This window comes from Triticum dicoccoides, chromosome 3B (assembly GCF_002162155.2).
Source record: "Triticum dicoccoides isolate Atlit2015 ecotype Zavitan chromosome 3B, WEW_v2.0, whole genome shotgun sequence".
In the NCBI taxonomy this organism is placed as follows: domain Eukaryota; kingdom Viridiplantae; phylum Streptophyta; class Magnoliopsida; order Poales; family Poaceae; genus Triticum; species Triticum dicoccoides.
In genome coordinates, this window is record NC_041385.1 from 669,540,437 (window position 1) to 669,550,716 (window position 10,280).

A 10,280-nucleotide genomic window follows, 5' to 3' on the forward strand; every position below is an offset into this window, starting at 1 on the left:
TAAGCTACAAACACCAGAAACTACTTGCAACTCCTGGATAGAGGACTAGGGTGGATAAGAAGTCGAGCGAGTCAATTAAGGATCCCAATGTATGGTAGTAGCTGATTCTTAAATCACATATACAGATCTCGGTGCTTATGGACGGTTCCAATGAAACAACCCACCATGTACTCCTACACGGCCTCTCATCAACACCTTTACCAAATCGTGTTCAACACATCACTCTCATTACCGACATGATCATTTCACTCTAGCCCATCACCCAGATGAACTAGACCTGCAACTCCTACACATGCTAGTGGGTTTCATCTAGTTACTGTGGCAATGACAGGTCATGCAGAGGAAATGGGTTCAACTACCATAGCACATAGTAGTTTGAATCGCGTTGTCTTAATGCAGTAAAAGAGAGCAGAGGCGAGAACATGGGATTGTATCGATATGATCAAATGGTTGGTTGCTTGCCTTGCGAGTCCGTGGACTGGTATTGCTCTTCGTTAGGGTATTCACGATACTCCTCGGGGGCAGAACCTGCCGCAAAGAGCACCGATATACAATCATCACCAAACAAAGTGCAACAATATGATGCATGCATGAGACATGGCAAAATGAGTGTATTGGGCTAATGCAACTAAGACCAAATGGGTTTGAACCATTTTGAATCAAAGATTCAAGTTCCAAACTCATAAATGGCCCTTAATAGTGCTTTAACTTGTTCTGCACTAAACAGCAGGTTAACTTGTTCAAACATGCATGAAACCAGTACAGATGGATAGATTGGATTTTTATGATCATTTTTCATATATAACACTTTGCATTTGGAGCTACAGATTAATTGTTATGAATTTTTGAAGTTTGTAATATTTTCTGGAATTTCCTGTATAAGAATCATTCCAGTAATTAAATTACTGCGTCAGCATTGCGTTAGGGTGACGTCAGTGGTCAACGGGACGGACCAGGTCAAACCTGACTAGTGGGCCCCGCATGTCATTGTCATTAGTTTAGCTAATTATAATTAGTACTAATCCTAGTTAATTAGCAGAGCTAGGCCCCACCTGTCGTTGACCCAAGGGGGTCAAACTGGGCCCACCCGTGGTCAAACGGAGTCACCGGGGTCAAACTCGCCGGTGTTTAGCCGTCGGCAAGGCTAAACGCGGCGGTGCAGGTGCGGTTTTTGTCTACAGTGCACCGTTCGTGGCGCCGTTGGGCTCTACGGGACGCTGGGAATGAGCCGCGGTGGGTGGTGCTAGTGGTTGGGCTCCGGGTCGCCGGGAACGACATCGGCGATGAGTTTGGTGGCGGCCGGAGCTCGGGTGAGCTCGGACTCGTCACTAGGGGGCACAGTGAGGCACATGGAGTGGTGCTACGGCCTCCTGGGAGTGTGGTGGGGTTAGTGGAAAAGATGGCGTGGCCGCGGCGTGGCCGGAGCCTCGTCGGCGACGAGCTCGATGGCGGCATGTGCGGGCAAACTCGGTGTGCTCGCTATGGTGCACGAGAAGGAGAGCGGAGAGGATAGGGAGGTGGCCAAGCTCACGGTGGTTGCGACAGAGCAGACAACGAGGTCGGGTACGAGCCGGAGCAAGCGGGGTGGTGGAGGCGATCTGGCCGTCAGGAGGTTGAAGATGAGCTCGGTGGAGACGCTCAGGGGCCTCCAACGGGGTGTGGCTCGGTGAGTCGGCCGAGGAGGGAGTGGTGGAGCTTCTGGACACGATGGAGCGGCGCGTGGATGACGGTGGGCGCGGCTACGGCGGTGGGACGGCAGCGGCTGCTTCGGCCATTGCGAGAGAGGGCGAAGGAGAGAGGCAGGGGGCATGTGAGGTGTCCAGGGGGTCGGGGCGGTGCCAAGGAGATGTTTCGAGGCGTCGCGCTGGCGTGGGCGAGGGCAGGCAGGGAGGTGCGTGGCGACGTCGGCGGCGGCACCGTGTCCCTCCTCTGCCTACTGGCAGAGGTAGATGGTGACTGGCACGGGCCAGATGGGCTGGCCCAGCGAGGTAAGTGGCCGCCTGGCCTTTCTTTCCCTCTCCTTTTTCCATTTAGTTTGCTTTTCTATTTTTCTGTAAATGTTGGACTTTATTTAAAATACTAAAACATTTCCAAAAATCCTACAAATAATTGTGGGCCCTGTTGGGATTATTCCTCACAGCCCTCACTTAAATCCAGAATTATTTGGGCATTAGAATTATTTTATAGCATTTAAATGCCCAAATGCAAATAGATAAGGAATTAATCCAGTGACCTTATGTGTCCTAGAAAAATGTGAACCACTTTTGGCAGAGGTTTTGGACCAAGGCAGAGGTGATGAACATTTTAGAAGGGCATTTCAGGTTCATTGAAAATATTTTTAGTAAACCCTAGTTGGTTTCAGGGGGTGCTGGGGGTTCTGTCATCCCCATTTCCAGTTTTTGATGAATGGTAAACATGATGCAAGCACTCTAGTGCTTGAATTAGCTAGGGTGTGACACACTGTCGGTCATGTTCACTTCAAGAGAGAACCTGAAGTTTGGCATGCCCATGGCGGATAGCTGTGTGGTGAGCCTCTCCGCAACATCCACAAGGTGGCTGGTCCAGAGTTTCGTGTCAGCCATGAGCTTGTTGTGGGTGGTGGCGGTGTCCTGTAGCAGTACCTCTCGTTCACGAGATCCTTGATCAGGGTCTTTTCACGGGCCCTGGTCTCCGAAAGCGCCCCCTCCAGGGTCTCCAGCTTCAGTTTCAAATCAGCAATAAAGTTGTTGGCATTAGTGAGCAGCTTGGTTTTGTTGGAGATGGTGACCTGTAGGTCCGACAAGGTCCGGACGGTCTTGTCCCTGTTGTCCTTCAGCATTGCGATCTCCTTCTTCAGCTCCTCCAGCTCCAGCTCCAGCTTCTCCACCTTGCCGGCCAGCTCAACATTGGCGGCCTCTGCTCCATCAACGGCCTCCTTCAGCTTGCCGGCATGGTCCAGGGTCAGAGTGTTGAGTGCTTCTTTGTGCTCTTGCTTCATATCTTGGGTCCGCTGCATGATGAGCCCTTCGACTTCTTCGTCCTTGGCATGAAGCTTAGCGGCAAGCGCCGCTTCACGGGCGACCAAGTCCTCTTCTTGGGCATCCAGCAGGATGCGGCGCTGCGTCTGCTCAGATTCGTCCTTGGCGGCCTTTGCCTTCGCCACCTCTTGGGCCTTGTTAAAGTTAGCCTACTTCAGGAGGAGGTCTCATTGGCGCTCGTCCAGCTGGATCTGGGTGGCCTTCAGATCCTCCAGGGCCTCGGCAAACCAGACTTGCGTTTGAGCAACATGCTCCTGAAAGTCTGCCTCTGCCTTGTCCACGGCTGCCATCCTAGAGTCCACCTTGTCCTGGCGGGCGTGGTAGAGTGCCTGGAGCTTCTGGAAGTTAGTACTCATGGCCTGAAGGAGCTGATTTTCCTTGGTGCCGCTGCTGCTGGTGCTCGGTTCATCAACAACCTGCAGACCGACAGCTGTGAGGACCTCATCGTCGAACACCTCTCCTTCGGCTGGTGCTCCAGTGCTTGCCGTCCCTAGGAGGCTGATGAACAGATCATCGCCCACCTTCAAATACCTGCTCGGGGTAGGGGCTGAAGAGGAGGAGGGTTGGTCATCGACCACCTCCTCCCCGGCAGGCTCCTTGGAGGCCTCCCCAGTGGTGGCCTCCACGGCAGGCCCCGTGGTGGGCTCCTCGGCAGCGGCCTTGCCGGCCTCCTCAGCGGATCCCTTGGCGGCCTCCTCAGCGGCAATGTTGGCGGCCTCAGCCTCGGCATCCTTGGTGGTCTCCTTGATCATAGGGTCGATGTCTGTCTGGTCCATCAGGGGAGGATCTGGAGACCAAAAGGGATAGTAAGGCAGGGCCAAAACCAAAAGTTCAAGACACAGGAAAGAAAGAAAATCAAGGCAAAGATGGCAAGGGGCAGTGGCGAAACAGCTTACCTACGACGAGTGGAGAGGAAGCGTCTCCCTCCCTGGCAACATCCGTTGCCAAGACGGGGTCGCTGGTACCTATGCCTGCCATCCCCTCCTCCATGCGCGTGAGCTCATCGGCAGATACCCTTGCCGGGGACACCCCTTTCGTTGGCGTGGTTGACGGGGGCGGCGTGTCGGGGGTAGTCTTTAGTGGCTCCTCCTGCTGCTGCTCTCCTCCTGCAAATCCGGCAAGGTCAGCAACAAGGATACGCACTCTAATGCCCACCAGCGAGAAGTAAGGAATAGACTTGCGCTGGGGGCTGGGGGGGCTATGCTGGGGGCTGGTGTTCAGGCTAATGAAGACCATCCCCAGCGCGTGAGAAGTGCTTGCCGGGGGCTCGTTGCCCCCCAGGGCCCTGGCTCTCTTTGCTACCCTCTGAGCCAGCGTCTCCATGTCCCTACGAAGAGAAGATCAAGTCAAGACAAGATAATCCAGATAAAGGATCAGGAAATAAGTGGGGAGGTGAGATGCTTACTCATCTTCCTCTTCTGGTTTCCTCTTCTTCTTTGGGATGAAAGACCCAAGGTCGAATTCGTCCACTAGGCCAATGTCCGTGAAAGGCGGAGGGGGAGATGGAGTCCTGGACCGCTTGGTCGAGGAGGAGGCGGCAACCGTGGCTTTCTTTGCTTCTACGACCGTGGACTTCTTTGCCGCCGCTGCTTCCTTCTCTGCCGCCGCGGCCTCGCGCCTCATCTGGCGCATGGGCTACGCCCGGGCCCCTTGCCGCTGCACATCCTTGCCGAACCAGACTGTCTCACTGGAGCAAGCCTGCCGCAGGACCTGTTGCTTCTTTGGGGCTGACGGCTCGTCCATGTCGGATCCCTCCTCGGCCGTTTCTTCGACCCGGGGGGGGGCACCGGTGCCGCTGGGCCCCCCGGCAGACTCCGTCCAATTGGCGAGCTTCTTCTCCTCTTCGGCCTCCCCGGCCTCATCCTCCATGGTACCAAGGCTGCCAGCCTCCTTGATAAGTGCTGCCTCCTCCGACCTGGTGGCAATGTACTCCATCTCCTCCTTGGTGGTGGGGCGGATGAGTTGCGGTTCGACACGAATGTATCCTTCCGACAAATTGTCGAAGAACTCCTACACTATCTCTGCTTGTGGCTTGACCCAGGTCGAGTCGAGGTTGTGCGCGTTGAACACCGGCATCATGGCGATGATGGCAGTCAAGCAAGAGTTATTGCTTAACGGGACCACCCCCACTGGCAACTGGAACTGCTTGTCCACCTTGCCGGTCTTGGCAGCCCTGTCGGACTTCTCAGCCTCGCCGGTCTCATCAACCTTGAGCTGAAAGAGCCACTGGCAGAGATGCGCGTGCTGGATCACCATGAAGTTATATTTCTGGTCGGGGCGGAGCCTCATGATATCGGCTGCATTCTTGAAATCCCAGGCTGGCCTTCCGTTGTTTTGTGGAGGAGCGATGTGGCGGCGGATGAAATCAGCCCCGATCATCTCGAGTGTGAGCCCGACTAAAGTGAGGCGGTGGATCCTGGTGGTGGGAATCGTGACCTTCTCATCGTTGGCGTCAAGCTTGCCCTAGTCGTCACCACGGACCGGCGGCTTCTGATGACCCTGGCAGAACTCCCACGGATCTTTCTCCTCGATCCAGCACCACCGGCCCCGCCATTCCTCCCACTTGTCCTTAGTGGAGCCCTCTGAGTACATGCCCTTGCTCTGGGCCCTTGGGATCCAAGTGACACAGTCGGTGATGGTGCCCCCCGTCTAGTTGCGGGGGACGAAATAGTGACGGAAGAGCGCCGTGTTGGGGTGCATCCCGGCAAAGCCCTCACAGAGGTGGGTGTCGGGGGTTGTGCGACATATGCCAAAGGATGACTTATCATGGTGGGAGCGAGTAGAACGTCGCCGGTGCCAGGAAACGGGATGAGGCAAAGACATGCACGCCGGTGGATCTTACCCAGCTTCGGGGCTCTCCGGACAGATAACACCCCTACTGCTGCTCTGTGGGGTCTCCGCATGATCACTAAGGCAAAGTGAGTACAAGGTTGCTCCTAGAGCTGTATTCTGGAGGTAGGAGAAGGCAAGGCTAGCTCTCTCCTTCCTATATGATCTGGTCTAGTGCTAATGGATTCGAACCCTTTGCATGGGTGCCCCAGGGGGTTTATATGGGCCTACCCCCCGGGGGTACAATAGTAATCCGGCTGGGTGCGGGGCCCAGTCGTCTGTCTCTCAGGCCGCCGTCTTCTTCGCCGACTGGTGGGCCCCGTCGACGGTTCCGGTACTATAGTCGTGCTTCTAATGACACAGGCTTGGTCATGGGGTCGTGGCAACAGTGCCGCCGTCTATCGGACGATCACTGTCGCCATTCCTCGTCTTGTCTGGTTAATGGCGTGTGGGGCCCGTGGGAGGGGCTGGCCGACTCCAGGGGAGCCGACTCCCACGGGTCCGTCTTCTAGGCGTATCCGCCGTCTTCTGTGCTCTCGCTGACGGGCGGGTCCTGCTGTTTCTGAGTCGTACAGGTAGGTCATCGTGGCCACAGTGCGCTGCCCACTGTGGCTGAGGTCAGGGCATGCATGGCAACAGTGCCATGCTACGCTGGAGATCTCCAGCGATATGGCACACTGTAGCCATGCCGGCCCCTCGTAAGCAGGGGGTGACGGCCATGCTGTGACCGTACCCCGCCTCGCCTATCGTGCCGAAGGTAGGTGACGGGTGGAGTCGCGGGCCGACTCTCTATAGCCGGCTTCTCTGGGAGTCGCCGGCCATGAGTCGGCTTATCTTGGTGTCGCGTCTGGGACTCGGCTTATCTTGGAGTCGCGCCTGGGACTCGTCTTATCTTGGAGTCGCGCCGGGGACTCGGCTTGAGGGGCGCAGCCTGCCCCGATGTCTTGAAAGGCTCTGGGGCTCGGGTTTGCCTACCCGTGGCCCATTACTCCGACAGTAGTCCCCAAAGCTGGTGAGGCTCCGAGAGTGATACGTTGTGGGCCTCAACAGTTTCATTCTTCTGGTGGTGGAATCTGGGCTTTGCTTGCCATCTTCCTTCGGGCCGACTATTCGGAGTCGGATTCGGAGAGGGCCGTCTTGCTCCATAAGGACTTCGAAAGTCGTGGTGGGAGACCAGGCGGCGTGCCTGATACGCTTCCCCGCGGCCGCCCGCCGCGGTCCTATCGCGCGGCACCACGCGGCGCGGATAGTCTGCCTACCCACGCGCGCGATGGGACGGGCCGTCAGGCGGGCCCCGCCACTACCGCGCCTCGACACGCGAACGGATCGGTTGCGTCCATGCGGACGGTTGGGTTTCCCACGTTGTTACTGCGCGCAGTAACTTCGTGGGGTAAATCATGGGGGGGTGTGGGGTCCCGCGCACAGTTAATCCCACACCCGCCCCATCGGCTTCTCAGCCTACAAGGCTATAAGTGGGCGGGGGGAGTGGGGCGGCAAAGCACGCGCACCCATCTTCCCTGCTCCCCCACCTCCTCTTGCCTCCTCTGCTCCCTTTCCTTCTTCCTGCCGCCGTCGTGCAGAACCACACCGCGCCAATAGCGATAAGCTCCTCCTCTGCTGTCGCGGCTTCTGCCGTGCGCTTCGGCGTGTGGGACGGCTCGGAGGTGCATGACGACCTCATCGAGTTTCTCCGCAAGACGCGCCGCCTCCCCGGTGCAAACCTCGTGCGAGCCCGCGCCGCGCCGGCGAGGGAGATATCACCGGCGCCGGAGGAAGGCGAGCGGGTCATTTTCCGCTCACACCTTATGCGCGGCCTGGGGCTGCCGGCGAGCGGCTTCTTCCGCTCCTTCTTGGAGTTCCATGGGCTCCAGCCGCACCACCTCACCCCGAACACAGTGGTGCTGCTGGCTGCCTTCGCCACCCTATGCGAAGGCTTTCTCGGCGTTCTCCCCACCATCGAGCTGTGGGGAGAATTCTTCCAATCTAAGCTCGGCACGCACGTCGCCGGCGTGCCGGCTCAATGCGGCGCCTTCATTGCGATGTGGCGATCGACAGCCGACAATCCGTTTCCCTCCATCCTGCTGATCAAGTCGGTGAAGATGTGGAAGTGGTCATACTTCTATGTGAAGAACGTCGCCCCCGATGGCGACTGGGTCAATCTGCCGCCTTATGAAGCCGGCGCACCGGCTGGGAGGCTCCCCAGCTGGTCTCATCGAGTCAAGATGCTGACTCCCGCCGGAGCCGCCGCCGTAGCGCGACTCCGAGTTCTAACGCAGTCGGAGGGCCTGGTTGGGGCCGACTTGCTGGCCGCCTTCGTGGCGCACCGAGTCCTCACGCTCCAAGGCCGGCCTCATCTGATCAGTCAGATGAGTGACCACCGGGGCCCGAGTCGGATGTGCACCAGGGAGATGCCCCGCGCAGAGGTGGCGAACATGCTGAACCACATCGCGAACTGTGAGCTCGCGGCGGACTGGCAGTTCGGCAAGGAGCCGTACTCGCGCGCCAACCCCCCTCTGGTGGTAAGTCGCATCTCTTTGTTGCTTTGTTTTCTTCATAGCCGAATCCGACTTCTGATCTTCATTGGTTTCTCTGAGTTAGAACTCCCTCATTCAGCCCGCAGCTGGCGTTGCACGACCGCCCCGCGAGTTTGTCCCCGACCGAGCGGAGAGCGACGTCGATGACCCCGACTTGGGGGCGGCGGCGATGGAGGCCGACGCCGAAGGCGGACGAGGAGGAGCAGGAAGCGGGCTCAGGCCCTCGGCCACCTTCGCCGACTGGCCTAAAGACGACGCCGAAGGGGAAGTCGTCCCGCGCCACCAGCCAAGGGTCGGCCCGTCGGGCGGGGGTTCCTCCGCCGGCTTGGCCGGCCAAGGCGGCGCGAAGAGGCGCCACGCTGGGCCGAGCTGGCTCGGCAGCAAGCCGAAGAAGTTCAATGGGGCAGCCGCCGCGACCAAGCGGGAGGAAGCGGCTGCGAAGGACAACCGCTTCCGCAAGGAAGTGAAGGGGCCGCCGCTAGTCTCTGCGTAAGTGTTTTTGCCTTTGTCTTTATTTTCCTTTGGTGAGTCTTATCCGAGTTCTTCTTTTACACTTTCTTTTTTCTTTAGGGCTCCCCTCACCCTAGAGAGGGTCGCCGTCCCCTCCATCATGGGGTCGGCAGAGACATCCGCCAACACTCGGCGGGTTGACCCCGCCGCCCACCTCCGGGAGGCGACGGAGCGGAACGCGCGGGAGAAATGCGAAGAGGAGGAGGCCGACCGCCTGGAGAAGGCGGAGGCTGAGAAGGCGGCGGCCTCCGCCCAGAAGAAACTGGAAGAGGCCGAAGCCGCCATTGCAGCAAGGCGGCGAGCCGAGGAGGCCGCGCACCACCAATCGGCGCTGCTCGTCATCCCGCTGTCCTCCGCACCGCCACCCCCGGAGTTCACGGGGCAGACTGGAGAAGCCGGCACCGAGAACCCTATCATGGAGAAGAAAAGCGGCAAGGCCTCCATGTCGGACACGCTCGTACCGCCTCCGTCGCCGTCTAGGAGCGCGCATGGAAAACAGCCAGCGGGCCCGCCAGTGCCGCCGACTGAAGACGAGGCCGTGGCGACGCTACTCCTTCAAGTCGCCTCGCCAGCGCGCCGCCGCCTTGAGAAGGCGACTTCGGCGCCGCGGCCCCTGGAGGTCGGTGCCGCCAGCTCAGCCATCCTAGACGCCGAGGCGACGAGCGCCGCGCCTGTTGGGTGGGTGCGTGGAGGTGGCACGGGTCCGCTGAACCAGGCGCTTCTAGACGTCCACGCGAATCTGTAAGCCGAGGGTGACACCCTCCAGAACTGCACCAGGGCGCACCTGGCATCGCGAACGGTCGTCTGAGTATGTTTTCCTTTTTTATTCTTGTTTTTCTTGTTCTTCTCTGTGGGGGTGTGCCAGCGCACCCACTGGGTGTAGTCCCCGAGTTTCGGGCCGGCTGCTGAGCAGGCGGTTCGGAACTCCCTCTAGTGAGTTCCAAGTATTTATCTTTGTCTGAAATGTTTATTACAGGAGTATCACAACCTCCGCGCCACTGCCTTCAACCGCAATGTTGAGGAGTTGAGCAAGCGGACTGCCGACTTGACGGAGAGCCGGAGTGAGTTCTTCTTCTTCTTTGCGGGGGCGCGCTGGCGCACCCGCGGGCTGTAGTCCCCGAGATTCAGGCCGACTTCTGAGCAGTCGGGCCAGATCTTCCCGGCGACCTTCTTTCTTGATGACTTTAACGTCTCTTTCTTTGTTCTTCTTTTTCTTCGCGGGCGCGCGCTGGCGCACCCGCGGGCTGTAGTCCCCAAGATTCGGGCCGACTGCTGAGCAGTCGGGCCGGATCTTCCCGGCGACCTTCTTTGCCTGACGACTTAACGCCTCTTTCTTTCGTTCTTCAGGGGCCAACGCCACTCTTCAGGAGCAGCTGGGCGAAGTCAACAC